This window comes from Hordeum vulgare, chromosome 3H (genome assembly GCF_904849725.1).
Source record: "Hordeum vulgare subsp. vulgare chromosome 3H, MorexV3_pseudomolecules_assembly, whole genome shotgun sequence".
In the NCBI taxonomy this organism is placed as follows: Eukaryota; Viridiplantae; Streptophyta; class Magnoliopsida; order Poales; family Poaceae; genus Hordeum; species Hordeum vulgare.
In genome coordinates, this window is record NC_058520.1 from 588,332,871 (window position 1) to 588,350,221 (window position 17,351).

Sequence of the window (17,351 nt, forward strand, 5' to 3'; positions counted from 1 at the left end):
TGTGTGTTCAAAATGCACCATTGAAAGGCACACCACAAAATTTGAACAATTTCTGACTTCATTTGGTATATTTCGTGGATTTACTTATTTTTTTTGAGCTAGTTGACCCTGAAATTGAAAAGCACTACAAATGAACTCTGAAAATGTTGAAAGTTGGCATGCTATCATCATTTCACCCACATAGCATGTGTTAAAAAGTTGAGAGGGCTAGGACAAAAACTGGATGCACTTCGTGTACAAAACGGACAATCTCTCTCGAAGTATTAGGGTTTCGAACGAGAACACATCTCTTACAAAGGGATTTCATTTTTGTAAACTTATTTGAACTCCATACTTTCTGTGTGTTCAAAATGCACCATTGAAAGGCACACCACAAAATTTGAACAATTTCTGACTTCATTTGGTATATTTCGTGGATTTACTTATTTTTTTTGAGCTAGTTGACCCTGAAATTGAAAAGCACTACAAATGAACTCTGAAAATGTTGAAAGTTGGCATGCTATCATCATTTCACCCACATAGCATGTGTTAAAAAGTTGAGAGGGCTACGACAAAAACTGGATGCACTTCGTGTACAAAACGGACAATCTCTCTCGAAGTATCAGGGTTTCGAACGAGAACTCATCTCTTACAAAGGGATTTCATTTTTGTGAACTTATTTGAACTCCATACTTTTTGTGTGTTCAAAATGCACCATTCAAAGGCACACCACAAAATTTCAACAATTTCTGACTTCATTTGGTATATTTCGTGGATTTACTTATTTTTTTTGAGCTAGTTGACCCTGAAATTGAAAAGCACTACAAATGAACTCTGAAAATGTTGAAAGTTGGGATGCTATCATCATTTTACCCACATAGCATGTGTTAAAAAGCTGAGAGGGCTACGACAAAAACTGGATGCACTTCGTGTACAAAACGGACAATCTCTCTCGAAGTATCAGGGTTTCGAACGAGAACTCATCTCTTACAAAGGGATTTCATTTTTGTGAACTTATTTGAACTCCATACTTTTTGTGTGTTCAAAATGCACCATTCAAAGGCACACCACAAAATTTCAACAATTTCTGACTTCATTTGGTATATTTCGTGGATTTACTTATTTTTTTTGAGCTAGTTGACCCTGAAATTGAAAAGCACTACAAATGAACTCTGAAAATGTTGAAAGTTGGGATGCTATCATCATTTCACCCACATAGCATGTGTTAAAAAGTAGAGAGGGCTACGACAAAAACTGGATGCACTTCGTGTACAAAACGGACAATCTCTCTCGAAGTATCAGGGTTTCGAACGAGAACTCATCTCTTACAAAGGGATTTCATTTTTGTTAACTTATTTGAACTCCATACTTTTTGTGTGTTCAAAATGCACCATTCAAAGGCACACCACAAAATTTCAACAATTTCTGACTTCATTTGGTATATTTCGTGGATTTACTTATTTTTTTTGAGCTAGTTGACCCTGAAATTGAAAAGCACTACAAATGAACTCTGAAAATGTTGAAAGTTGGCATGCTATCATCATTTCACCCACATAGCATGTGTTAAAAAGTTCAGAGGGCTACGACAAAAACTGGATGCACTTCGTGTACAAAACGGACAATCTCTCTCGAAGTATCAGGGTTTCGAACGAGAACTCATCTCTAACATAGGGATTTCATTTTTGTGAACTTAGTTGAACTCCATACTTTTTGTGCGTTCAAAATGCACCATTCAAAGGCACACCACAAAATTTCAACAATTTCTGACTTCATTTGGTATATTTCGTGGATTTACTTATTTTTTTTGAGCTAGTTGACCGTGAAATTGAAAAGCACTACAAATGAACTCTGAAAATTTTGAAAGTTGGCATGCTATCATCATTTCACCCACATAGCATGTGTTAAAAAGTTGAGAGGGCTACGACAAAAACTGGATGCACTTCGTGTACAAAACGGACAATCTCTCTCGAAGTATCAGGGTTTCGAACGAGAACTCATCTCTTACAAAGGGATTTCATTTTTGTGAACTTATTTGAACTCCATACTTTTTGTGTGTTCAAAATGCACCATTCAAAGGCACACCACAAAATTTCAACAATTTCTGACTTCATTTGGTATATTTCGTGGATTTACTTATTTTTTTTGAGCTAGTTGACCCTGAAATTGAAAAGCACTACAAATGAACTCTGAAAATATTGAAAGTTGGGATGCTATCATCATTTCACCCACATAGCATGTGTTAAAAAGTTGAGAGGGCTACGACAAAAACTGGATGCACTTCGTGTACAAAACGGACAATCTCTCTCGAAGTATCAGGGTTTCGAACGAGAACTCATCTCTTACAAAGGGATTTCATTTTTGTGAACTTATTTGAACTCCATACTTTTTGTGTGTTCAAAATGCACCATTCAAAGGCACACCACAAAATTTCAACAATTTCTGACTTCATTTGGTATATTTCGTGGATTTACTTATTTTTTTTGAGCTAGTTGACCCTGAAATTGAAAAGCACTACAAATGAACTCTGAAAATGTTGAAAGTTGGCATGCTATCATCATTTGACCCACATAGAATGTGTTAAAAAGTTGAGAGGGCTACGACAAAAACTGGATGCACTTCGTGTACAAAACGGACAGTCTCTCTCGAAGTATCAGGGTTTCGAACGAGAACTCATCTCTTACAAAGGGATTTCATTTTTGTGAACTTATTTGAACTCCATACTTTTTGTGTGTTCAAAATGCACCATTCAAAGTCACACCACAAAATTTCAACAATTTCTGACTTCATTTGGTATATTTCGTGGATTTACTTTTTTTTTGAGCTAGTTGACCCTGAAATTGAAAAGCACTACAAATGAACTCTGAAAATGTTGAAAGTTGGCATGCTATCATCATTTCACCCACATAGCATGTGTTAAAAAGTTGAGAGGGCTACGACAAAAACTGGATGCACTTCGTGTACAAAACGGACAATCTCTCTCGAAGTATCAGGGTTTCGAACGAGAACTCATCTCTTACAAAGGGATTTCATTTTTGTGAACTTATTTGAACTCCATACTTTTTGTGTGTTCAAAATGGACCATTCAAAGGCACACCACAAAATTTCAACAATTTCTGACTTCATTTGTATATTTCGTGGATTTACTTATTTTTTGAGCTTGTTGACCCTGAAATTGAAAAGCACTACAAATGAACTCTGAAAATGTTGAAAGTTGGCATGCTATCATCATTTCACCCACACAGCATGTGTTAAAAAGTTGAGAGGGCTAGGACAAAAACTGGATGCACTTCGTGTACAAAACGGACAATCTCTCTCGAAGTATTAGGGTTTCGAACGAGAACACATCTCTTACAAAGGGATTTCATTTTTGTAAACTTATTTGAACTCCATACTTTCTGTGTGTTCAAAATGCACCATTGAAAGGCACACCACAAAATTTGAACAATTTCTGACTTCATTTGGTATATTTCGTGGATTTACTTATTTTTTTTGAGCTAGTTGACCCTGAAATTGAAAAGCACTACAAATGAACTCTGAAAATGTTGAAAGTTGGCATGCTATCATCATTTCACCCACATAGCATGTGTTAAAAAGTTGAGAGGGCTACGACAAAAACTGGATGCACTTCGTGTACAAAACGGACAATCTCTCTCGAAGTATCAGGGTTTCGAACGAGAACTCATCTCTTACAAAGGGATTTCATTTTTGTGAACTTATTTGAACTCCATACTTTTTGTGTGTTCAAAATGCACCATTCAAAGGCACACCACAAAATTTCAACAATTTCTGACTTCATTTGGTATATTTCGTGGATTTACTTATTTTTTTTGAGCTAGTTGACCCTGAAATTGAAAAGCACTACAAATGAACTCTGAAAATGTTGAAAGTTGGGATGCTATCATCATTTTACCCACATAGCATGTGTTAAAAAGCTGAGAGGGCTACGACAAAAACTGGATGCACTTCGTGTACAAAACGGACAATCTCTCTCGAAGTATCAGGGTTTCGAACGAGAACTCATCTCTTACAAAGGGATTTCATTTTTGTGAACTTATTTGAACTCCATACTTTTTGTGTGTTCAAAATGCACCATTCAAAGGCACACCACAAAATTTCAACAATTTCTGACTTCATTTGGTATATTTCGTGGATTTACTTATTTTTTTTGAGCTAGTTGACCCTGAAATTGAAAAGCACTACAAATGAACTCTGAAAATGTTGAATGTTGGGATGCTATCATCATTTCACCCACATAGCATGTGTTAAAAAGTAGAGAGGGCTACGACAAAAACTGGATGCACTTCGTGTACAAAACGGACAATCTCTCTCGAAGTATCAGGGTTTCGAACGAGAACTCATCTCTTACAAAGGGATTTCATTTTTGTTAACTTATTTGAACTCCATACTTTTTGTGTGTTCAAAATGCACCATTCAAAGGCACACCACAAAATTTCAACAATTTATGACTTCATTTGGTATATTTCGTGGATTTACTTATTTTTTTTGAGCTAGTTGACCCTGAAATTGAAAAGCACTACAAATGAACTCTGAAAATGTTGAAAGTTGGGATGCTATCATCATTTCACCCACATAGCATGTGTTAAAAAGTAGAGAGGGCTACGACAAAAACTGGATGCACTTCGTGTACAAAACGGACAATCTCTCTCGAAGTATCAGGGTTTCGAACGAGAACTCATCTCTTACAAAGGGATTTCATTTTTGTTAACTTATTTGAACTCCATACTTTTTGTGTGTTCAAAATGCACCATTCAAAGGCACACCACAAAATTTCAACAATTTATGACTTCATTTGGTATATTTCGTGGATTTACTTATTTTTTTTGAGCTAGTTGACCCTGAAATTGAAAAGCACTACAAATGAACTCTGAAAATGTTGAAAGTTGGGATGCTATCATCATTTTACCCACATAGCATGTGTTAAAAAGTTCAGAGGGCTACGACAAAAACTGGATGCACTTCGTGTACAAAACGGACAATCTCTCTCGAAGTATCAGGGTTTCGAACGAGAACTCATCTCTTACAAAGGGATTTCATTTTTGTGAACTTAGTTGAACTCCATACTTTTTGTGTGTTCAAAATGCACCATTCAAAGGCACACCACAAAATTTCAACAATTTCTGACTTCATTTGGTATATTTCGTGGATTTACTTATTTTTTTTGAGCTAGTTGACCCTGAAATTGAAAAGCACTACAAATGAACTCTGAAAATATTGAAAGTTGGGATGCTATCATCATTTCACCCACATAGCATGTGTTAAAAAGTTGAGAGGGCTACGACAAAAACTGGATGCACTTCGTGTACAAAACGGACAATCTCTCTCGAAGTATCAGGGTTTCGAACGAGAAGTCATCTCTTACAAAGGGATTTCATTTTTGTTAACTTATTTGAACTCCATACTTTTTGTGTGTTCAAAATGCACCATTCAAAGGCACACCACAAAATTTCAACAATTTCTGACTTCATTTGGTATATTTCGTGGATTTACTTATTTTTTTTGAGCTAGTTGACCCTGAAATTGAAAAGCACTACAAATGAACTCTGAAAATGTTGAAAGTTGGCATGCTATCATCATTTCACCCACATAGCATGTGTTAAAAAGTTGAGAGGGCTACGACAAAAACTGAATGCACTTCGTGTACAAAACGGACAATCTCTCTCGAAGTATCAGGGTTTCGAACGAGAACTCATCTCTAACAAAGGGATTTCATTTTTGTGAACTTAGTTGAACTCCATACTTTTTGTGTGTTCAAAATGCACCATTCAAAGGCACACCACAAAATTTCAACAATTTCTGACTTCATTTGGTATATTTCGTGGATTTACTTATTTTTTTTGAGCTAGTTGACCGTGAAATTGAAAAGCACTACAAATGAACTCTGAAAATGTTGAAAGTTGGCATGCTATCATCATTTCACCCACATAGCATGTGTTAAAAAGTTGAGAGGGCTACGACAAAAACTGGATGCACTTCGTGTACAAAACGGACAATCTCTCTCGAAGTATCAGGGTTTCGAACGAGAACTCATCTCTTACAAAGGGATTTCATTTTTGTGAACTTATTTGAACTCCATACTTTTTGTGTGTTCAAAATGCACCATTCAAAGGCACACCACAAAATTTCAACAATTTCTGACTTCATTTGGTATATTTCGTGGATTTACTTATTTTTTTTGAGCTAGTTGACCCTGAAATTGAAAAGCACTACAAATGAACTCTGAAAATGTTGAAAGTTGGCATGCTATCATCATTTGACCCACATAGAATGTGTTAAAAAGTTGAGAGGGCTACGACAAAAACTGGATGCACTTCGTGTACAAAACGGACAGTCTCTCTCGAAGTATCAGGGTTTCGAACGAGAACTCATCTCTTACAAAGGGATTTCATTTTTGTGAACTTATTTGAACTCCATACTTTTTGTGTGTTCAAAATGCACCATTCAAAGTCACACCACAAAATTTCAACAATTTCTGACTTCATTTGGTATATTTCGTGGATTTACTTTTTTTTTGAGCTAGTTGACCCTGAAATTGAAAAGCACTACAAATGAACTCTGAAAATGTTGAAAGTTGGCATGCTATCATCATTTCACCCACATAGCATGTGTTAAAAAGTTGAGAGGGCTACGACAAAAACTGGATGCACTTCGTGTACAAAACGGACAATCTCTCTCGAAGTATCAGGGTTTCGAACGAGAACTCATCTCTTACAAAGGGATTTCATTTTTGTGAACTTATTTGAACTCCATACTTTTTGTGTGTTCAAAATGGACCATTCAAAGGCACACCACAAAATTTCAACAATTTCTGACTTCATTTGTATATTTCGTGGATTTACTTATTTTTTGAGCTTGTTGACCCTGAAATTGAAAAGCACTACAAATGAACTCTGAAAATGTTGAAAGTTGGCATGCTATCATCATTTCACCCACACAGCATGTGTTAAAAAGTTGAGAGGGCTAGGACAAAAACTGGATGCACTTCGTGTACAAAACGGACAATCTCTCTCGAAGTATTAGGGTTTCGAACGAGAACACATCTCTTACAAAGGGATTTCATTTTTGTAAACTTATTTGAACTCCATACTTTCTGTGTGTTCAAAATGCACCATTCAAAGGCACACCACAAAATTTCAACAATTTCTGACTTCATTTGGTATATTTCGTGGATTTACTTATTTTTTTTGAGCTAGTTGACCCTGAAATTGAAAAGCACTACAAATGAACTCTGAAAATGTTGAAAGTTGGCATGCTATCATCATTTCACCCACATAGCATGTGTTAAAAAGTTGAGAGGGCTACGACAAAAACTGGATGCACTTCGTGTACAAAACGGACAATCTCTCTCGAAGTATCAGGGTTTCGAACGAGAACTCATCTCTTACAAAGGGATTTCATTTTTGTGAACTTATTTGAACTCCATACTTTTTGTGTGTTCAAAATGCACCATTCAAAGGCACACCACAAAATTTCAACAATTTCTGACTTCATTTGGTATATTTCGTGGATTTACTTATTTTTTTTGAGCTAGTTGACCCTGAAATTGAAAAGCACTACAAATGAACTCTGAAAATGTTGAAAGTTGGGATGCTATCATCATTTTACCCACATAGCATGTGTTAAAAAGCTGAGAGGGCTACGACAAAAACTGGATGCACTTCGTGTACAAAACGGACAATCTCTCTCGAAGTATCAGGGTTTCGAACGAGAACTCATCTCTTACAAAGGGATTTCATTTTTGTGAACTTATTTGAACTCCATACTTTTTGTGTGTTCAAAATGCACCATTCAAAGGCACACCACAAAATTTCAACAATTTCTGACTTCATTTGGTATATTTCGTGGATTTACTTATTTTTTTTGAGCTAGTTGACCCTGAAATTGAAAAGCACTACAAATGAACTCTGAAAATGTTGAAAGTTGGGATGCTATCATCATTTCACCCACATAGCATGTGTTAAAAAGTAGAGAGGGCTACGACAAAAACTGGATGCACTTCGTGTACAAAACGGACAATCTCTCTCGAAGTATCAGGGTTTCGAACGAGAACTCATCTCTTACAAAGGGATTTCATTTTTGTTAACTTATTTGAACTCCATACTTTTTGTGTGTTCAAAATGCACCATTCAAAGGCACACCACAAAATTTCAACAATTTCTGACTTCATTTGGTATATTTCGTGGATTTACTTATTTTTTTTGAGCTAGTTGACCCTGAAATTGAAAAGCACTACAAATGAACTCTGAAAATGTTGAAAGTTGGCATGCTATCATCATTTCACCCACATAGCATGTGTTAAAAAGTTCAGAGGGCTACGACAAAAACTGGATGCACTTCGTGTACAAAACGGACAATCTCTCTCGAAGTATCAGGGTTTCGAACGAGAACTCATCTCTAACAAAGGGATTTCATTTTTGTGAACTTAGTTGAACTCCATACTTTTTGTGCGTTCAAAATGCACCATTCAAAGGCACACCACAAAATTTCAACAATTTCTGACTTCATTTGGTATATTTCGTGGATTTACTTATTTTTTTTGAGCTAGTTGACCGTGAAATTGAAAAGCACTACAAATGAACTCTGAAAATGTTGAAAGTTGGGATGCTATCATCATTTCACCCACATAGCATGTGTTAAAAAGTTGAGAGGGCTACGACAAAAACTGGATGCACTTCGTGTACAAAACGGACAATCTCTCTCGAAGTATCAGGGTTTCGAACGAGAACTCATCTCTTACAAAGGGATTTCATTTTTGTGAACTTATTTGAACTCCATACTTTTTGTGTGTTCAAAATGCACCATTCAAAGGCACACCACAAAATTTCAACAATTTCTGACTTCATTTGGTATATTTCGTGGATTTACTTATTTTTTTTGAGCTAGTTGACCCTGAAATTGAAAAGCACTACAAATGAACTCTGAAAATGTTGAAAGTTGGGATGCTATCATCATTTTACCCACATAGCATGTGTTAAAAAGCTGAGAGGGCTACGACAAAAACTGGATGCACTTCGTGTACAAAACGGACAATCTCTCTCGAAGTATCAGGGTTTCGAACGAGAACTCATCTCTTACAAAGGGATTTCATTTTTGTGAACTTATTTGAACTCCATACTTTTTGTGTGTTCAAAATGCACCATTCAAAGGCACACCACAAAATTTCAACAATTTCTGACTTCATTTGGTATATTTCGTGGATTTACTTATTTTTTTTGAGCTAGTTGACCCTGAAATTGAAAAGCACTACAAATGAACTCTGAAAATGTTGAAAGTTGGGATGCTATCATCATTTCACCCACATAGCATGTGTTAAAAAGTAGAGAGGGCTACGACAAAAACTGGATGCACTTCGTGTACAAAACGGACAATCTCTCTCGAAGTATCAGGGTTTCGAACGAGAACTCATCTCTTACAAAGGGATTTCATTTTTGTTAACTTATTTGAACTCCATACTTTTTGTGTGTTCAAAATGCACCATTCAAAGGCACACCACAAAATTTCAACAATTTCTGACTTCATTTGGTATATTTCGTGGATTTACTTATTTTTTTTGAGCTAGTTGACCCTGAAATTGAAAAGCACTACAAATGAACTCTGAAAATGTTGAAAGTTGGCATGCTATCATCATTTCACCCACATAGCATGTGTTAAAAAGTTCAGAGGGCTACGACAAAAACTGGATGCACTTCGTGTACAAAACGGACAATCTCTCTCGAAGTATCAGGGTTTCGAACGAGAACTCATCTCTAACAAAGGGATTTCATTTTTGTGAACTTAGTTGAACTCCATACTTTTTGTGCGTTCAAAATGCACCATTCAAAGGCACACCACAAAATTTCAACAATTTCTGACTTCATTTGGTATATTTCGTGGATTTACTTATTTTTTTTGAGCTAGTTGACCGTGAAATTGAAAAGCACTACAAATGAACTCTGAAAATTTTGAAAGTTGGCATGCTATCATCATTTCACCCACATAGCATGTGTTAAAAAGTTGAGAGGGCTACGACAAAAACTGGATGCACTTCGTGTACAAAACGGACAATCTCTCTCGAAGTATCAGGGTTTCGAACGAGAACTCATCTCTTACAAAGGGATTTCATTTTTGTTAACTTATTTGAACTCCATACTTTTTGTGTGTTCAAAATGCACCATTCAAAGGCACACCACAAAATTTCAACAATTTATGACTTCATTTGGTATATTTCGTGGATTTACTTATTTTTTTGAGCTAGTTGACCCTGAAATTGAAAAGCACTACAAATGAACTCTGAAAATGTTGAAAGTTGGCATGCTATCATCATTTCACCCACACAGCATGTGTTAAAAAGTTGAGAGGGCTAGGACAAAAACTGGATGCACTTCGTGTACAAAACGGACAATCTCTCTCGAAGTATCAGGGTTTCGAACGAGAACACATCTCTTACAAAGGGATTTCATTTTTGTGAACTTATTTGAACTCCATACTTTTTGTGTGTTCAAAATGCACCATTGAAAGGCACACCACAAAATTTGAACAATTTCTGACTTCATTTGGTATATTTCGTGGATTTACTTATTTTTTTTGAGCTAGTTGACCCTGAAATTGAAAAGCACTACAAATGAACTCTGAAAATGTTGAAAGTTGGCATGCTATCATCATTTCACCCACATAGCATGTGTTAAAAAGTTGAGAGGGCTACGACAAAAACTGGATGCACTTCGTGTACAAAACGGACAATCTCTCTCGAAGTATCAGGGTTTCGAACGAGAACTCATCTCTTACAAAGGGATTTCATTTTTGTGAACTTATTTGAACTCCATACTTTTTGTGTGTTCAAAATGCACCATTCAAAGGCACACCACAAAATTTCAACAATTTCTGACTTCATTTGGTATATTTCGTGGATTTACTTATTTTTTTTGAGCTAGTTGACCCTGAAATTGAAAAGCACTACAAATGAACTCTGAAAATGTTGAAAGTTGGGATGCTATCATCATTTTACCCACATAGCATGTGTTAAAAAGCTGAGAGGGCTACGACAAAAACTGGATGCACTTCGTGTACAAAACGGACAATCTCTCTCGAAGTATCAGGGTTTCGAACGAGAACTCATCTCTTACAAAGGGATTTCATTTTTGTGAACTTATTTGAACTCCATACTTTTTGTGTGTTCAAAATGCACCATTCAAAGGCACACCACAAAATTTCAACAATTTCTGACTTCATTTGGTATATTTCGTGGATTTACTTATTTTTTTTGAGCTAGTTGACCCTGAAATTGAAAAGCACTACAAATGAACTCTGAAAATGTTGAAAGTTGGGATGCTATCATCATTTCACCCACATAGCATGTGTTAAAAAGTAGAGAGGGCTACGACAAAAACTGGATGCACTTCGTGTACAAAACGGACAATCTCTCTCGAAGTATCAGGGTTTCGAACGAGAACTCATCTCTTACAAAGGGATTTCATTTTTGTTAACTTATTTGAACTCCATACTTTTTCTGTGTTCAAAATGCACCATTCAAAGGCACACCACAAAATTTCAACAATTTCTGACTTCATTTGGTATATTTCGTGGATTTACTTATTTTTTTTGAGCTAGTTGACCCTGAAATTGAAAAGCACTACAAATGAACTCTGAAAATGTTGAAAGTTGGCATGCTATCATCATTTCACCCACATAGCATGTGTTAAAAAGTTCAGAGGGCTACGACAAAAACTGGATGCACTTCGTGTACAAAACGGACAATCTCTCTCGAAGTATCAGGGTTTCGAACGAGAACTCATCTCTAACAAAGGGATTTCATTTTTGTGAACTTAGTTGAACTCCATACTTTTTGTGCGTTCAAAATGCACCATTCAAAGGCACACCACAAAATTTCAACAATTTCTGACTTCATTTGGTATATTTCGTGGATTTACTTATTTTTTTTGAGCTAGTTGACCGTGAAATTGAAAAGCACTACAAATGAACTCTGAAAATTTTGAAAGTTGGCATGCTATCATCATTTCACCCACATAGCATGTGTTAAAAAGTTGAGAGGGCTACGACAAAAACTGGATGCACTTCGTGTACAAAACGGACAATCTCTCTCGAAGTATCAGGGTTTCGAACGAGAACTCATCTCTTACAAAGGGATTTCATTTTTGTTAACTTATTTGAACTCCATACTTTTTGTGTGTTCAAAATGCACCATTCAAAGGCACACCACAAAATTTCAACAATTTCTGACTTCATTTGGTATATTTCGTGGATTTACTTATTTTTTTTGAGCTAGTTGACCCTGAAATTGAAAAGCACTACAAATGAACTCTGAAAATGTTGAAAGTTGGAATGCTATCATCATTTCACCCACATAGCATGTGTTAAAAAGTTGAGAGGGCTACGACAAAAACTGGATGCACTACGTGTACAAAACGGACAATCTCTCTCGAAGTATCAGGGTTTCGAACGAGAACTCATCTCTTACATGGATAATATGAAAATGAAAAGTGTTTGAAATTTAGTACGTTCCATACATGCATTACATAAAAGGTTCAATACATTATTACATTATTGCACCAATATTCCTATCTATTATTTCTGTTTTCTTCTGGGTTGTAGCCATGGAGAATCTTCATCATTCAGTAGGATGCTTGGGTCAGTTTTCAATTTGAAGGGCGGAATTTCATGAAACTTATTATAATCTTCTGACATGTCTGTCTTGTCATCTACTCCCACGATGTTTCATTTCCCTGAAAGAACTATGTGGCGTTTTGGCTCATCGGATGATATCTTCTTTTGTTGATTTCTTTTTCTCGTTAATGTAGACATGTCCTTCACATAGAAAACCTGAGCGACATCATTGGCTAGGACAAATGGTTTGTCCATGTACGCAAGATTGTTAAGATCCACTGTTGTCATGCCGTACTTTTGGTCTACAACTACCCCGCCACCTGTCAGCTTCACCCATTTGCACCGAAATAAAGGGATCATAAAAGTAGGTCCATAGTCAAGTTCCCATATCTCCTCTATGTACCCGTAATATGTTTCCAAACAGTGCCCATTCTCGTCTGTTAAGCGGACACCACTATTTTGGTTGGTGCTCTTTTTATCTTGGGCAACCGTGTAAAATGTATTCCCATTTATCTCATACCCTTGGAAAGTACATATAGTCGAAGATGGTGGCCTGGCCAAAACAGTACAGCTCATCTCCAACGGTGTCGTCATTTGTGAGATGTGTCTCCAACCAACTGCCGAAAGTCTTCTCGTGTTCCCCTTTAATCCAAGAGTCAGCCTTCCCCGGGTTTTTGGACCGTAGAATATTCTTGTGTCTCACGATATACGGAGCCACCACGGTGGAATTGTGTAGAACTATGTAGTGTGCTTGAGAGAAAGATTGCCCGTCCATACATACTTTTGCTTTCCTTTCTAGTGTGCCTTTTCCCGTCAGCCTACCCTCATACCGAGATTCAGGAACACCAATCGGCTTAAGGTCAGGAAGAAAGTCCACACAAAACTCAATGACCTCCTCTGTTCCATAGCCCTTGGAGATGCTTACTTCTGGCCTAGCACGGTTACGAACATATTTCTTTAAGACTCCCATGAACCTCTCGAAGGGGAACATATTGTGTAGAAACACAGGACCGAGAATTCTAATCTCTTCGACTAGGTGAACTAGGAGGTGTGTCATTATATTGAAGAAGGATGGCGGGAACAACAACTCAAAGCTGACCAGACATTGGACCACATCAATCTGTAACCCTGATAGACTTTCTCGATCGATTACCTTCTAAGAAATTGCATTGAGGAATGCACATACCTTCACAATTGCCAGGCGAACATTTTCCGGTAGAATTCCCCTCAATGCAACCGGAAGCAATTGCGTCATAAGCACGTGGCAGTCATGAGACTTTAGGTTTTGGAATTTTTTGTCTTTCATATTTACGATTCCCTTTATAATCGACGAGAAGCCAGTCGGGACCTTGATACTGAACAGGACTTCAAAGAAGATTTCCTTCTCTTCCTTAGTAAGAGCGTAGTTGGCACGCCCTTGAAACTGCCCTTAGTAAGAGATTCTTCGTCAGGTGCATCACGTCGATTGCCGAGCGGACCTCATGGACTTCCCAGTAGGGTAGCTCCCAAAATATAGATTTCTTCTTCCACATGGGTACGCGCTTATCAGGGCCGTTAGGAACAGGTTGGCTGCCAGGACCCTTTCCAAAGATTACTTTTAAATCTTTGACCATATAAAATACTTCAGCACCAGTATGGATGACAGGCTTCCCCCGGGGTTCTGCCTTGCCATTGAAATGCTTGCCTTTTTTATTTAAGGGATGCTTGGGCGGAAGAAAACTACGATTGTACGGATACACATTCTTCCTACAGTTGTCGAGATATATACTTTTTGTCTGATCCAAACAGTGCGTGCATGCATTGTATCCCTTGTTTGACTGTCCTGAAATGTTACTAAGAGCAGGCCAATCATTGATGGTTACGAAAAGCAACGCTCGAAGGTCAAATTCCTCTTGTTTGTGCTCGTCCCACACACGTACACCTGGTTCGGCCCACAGCTGTAAAATTTCATCCACTAATGGCCTTAGGTACACATCAATATCGTTGCCGGGTTGCTTTGGAACTTGTATAAGCACTGGCATCATAATGAACTTCCGATTCATGCACAACCAAGGAGGAAGGTCGTAGATACATAGAGTAACGGGCCAGGTGCTGTGACTGCAACTCTGCTCCCCAAAAGGATTCATGCCATCTGTACTCAGACCTAACCATAAGTTCCTTGCGTCAGCTGCAAATCTGGGGAACTCTCTCTCGATTTTTCTCCACTGCCGACCATCAGCGGTGTGCCTCAACTTATCGTCTTTCATACGATCTTCCATGTGCCATCGCAACAACTTCGCATGATCTTTATTTCTGAACAGACGTTTCAACCGTGGTATTATAGGAGCATACCACATCACCTTGGCAGGAACCCTCTTCCTGGGTGGCTCGCCCTCAATATCACCAGGGTCATCTTTTCTGATCTTATACCGCAATGGAGTGCATACCGGGCATTTATCCATATTCTCGTACTTCTCACCGCGGTAGAGGATGCAGTCATTAGGGCATGCATGTATCTTCTGCACGTCTAATCCTAGAGGGCAGACAAGCTTCTTTGCTTCGTACGTGCTGGCGGGCAATTCGTTCTTTCTTGGAAGCATCTTCTTCATCAATACCAGCAACTTTTCGAATGACGAGTCAGTCACACCAGTCTCTTCCTTCCACTTCAGCAATTCCAGTGTGCTACCCAGCTTCTTCTGGCCATCTTCACAAGTTGGGTACAACAATTTGTTGTGGTCCTGTAACATCTGCTCGAACTACAACCTCTCCTTTTCCGTGTCGCAACCTCGCCGTGCATCAGAAATGACCCGGCCAAGATCATCATCGGGCTCATCTGGTTCCCTTTCTTCATCCTGATCTTCTTCTTCATTGTCTTCCATTGCGGTATCAGCATACTCAGGGAACATAGATCGGTAGTTGTCATCATCGTTCTCTTCTTCTTCATCGTCGTCTTCCCTCATAACCCCTCTTTCTCCGTGCTTGGTACAAACATTATAGCCCGACATAAAATCGGACCGAAGCAGGTGGCTCTGAATGACTCTTGAGGAAGTGTAATCCTTCTCATTCCGACATTCAACACATGGACAAAACATATAGCCACCACCATGCTTGTTCGCATCGGCTGCATCTCGAAAAGAATGCACACCTTCTCTGTAAGCGGCTGTGCGTCGATCACCGTACATCCATGGATGTCTCATCTCGCCGTTATACGACAGTATATCAAATACAATCACGATCCTAAAAATTAGTACGGCACGGTCTAAACGAGGAAATATAGTTGCTAACCTTTTAGAATAAGTACAAATAAATAGGAAGAGGTTTAAGCGTGGCTCGGGCATCTCATATCGTAGTTTTGTTCGGTGAACTGAAGCGGCATCGCTCTAACACACATTTCAACAAACACCTCTAGTGCATAAAAAAAGTGGAGAGCAAGCACCCACCCACAATCCTCCATCCAAGAAAAATGCAACGAAGTGGGGAGAGGGGGGCTGTGCTATATATAGGCAGAGGACTTTAGTCCCGGTTTGAGACACAAACCGGGACTAAAGGTGGCGCACATGCGGGCTGCCCACCGCGTAGCCCTTTAGTCCCGGTTTGGGACACGAACTGGGACTAAAGGCTCCTTACGGGCCGGGACTAAAGCCTCGAGGGAGGCATTGAGAATTGGGGCGACGTGGCCGGGCCTTTAGTCCCGGCCCAGAGGCAGGCCGGGACTAAAGGGTTCCGGCCAAAGGCCCGTTTTCTACTAGTGTACCAAGTCCATGACCCGCATGGATTTTTGTTCGGCAAACCGCACTTCATTTTTCCAATATATATTTCTTCTTCTTTTCGTTGTCCCTCTACTAGAAGAATCTACATCCATCTGGAAAAGTGACACCATATGGGGGACCATGTTTGTGAGTGTAGTTCAACTAAACAAGACCCCCCCCCCCCCGCCCCACCCCAACCGAGAACATCTTCTCTTCCCAACAACTCATGTGTTTCACTAATTGCTCTTCGACATATTTTGACTTCACGTTAGTGAGACACTGATAATGGATTGGGATTACAAAGTATCTAATCAATAAATCGCGTTACGCACTATTAACAAGTCACCATATCGTGTGTCTAAATCGTTGGCCTCTCCAAAAAAGTAAAATTCACTTTTATGCAAATAGATTATAAGACACGAAATCTGCTCGAACTCTACAAAAGAAAAAAGTTTCTTGTTAGGCCATGTTTCATAAAGAATGGTGTGGACATCATACTAGAGAACTGAGAGGCCTCTATCAATAATATGCAGCAGTACTTCTCCTATAACCTGGCCGTATGTTTGACGCGCTCAACCCGAATAGAAAACATATTTGCAACTTTTTTAGACAACCACATTGGAGATAGCGAATCACCTGGTCGGGGCCATTTTTTGATTGGAAGTTTATAGCGATGCTACCTCTGGATACAAAACTAGTGAACCGCGGACACCACTTTATCGGAAAAGCCCTTTGCCCAAAGTGTCTAGTAAAGGAACGATGACATCACATTTTCACTGTCATTTTTAACGTCAACTTTGAAAGCTATCCGACTAATGTTTTTCGATGCATCTTATGGTCAGTCTCAAGAAGAATGACAACTGCATTGAGTATATTCCTTCCCCAACCACAAATTTGAATAGTGCTGACCGGAAAAATTGTATCATCAGAGATGAGTATTAGGCCCGTCAGTGCGTAGGGGTCAGTGATGACATTGCCATCACATACATGCGAACTAGTCGTCTAGTTATGCCGTCCATTATAGAC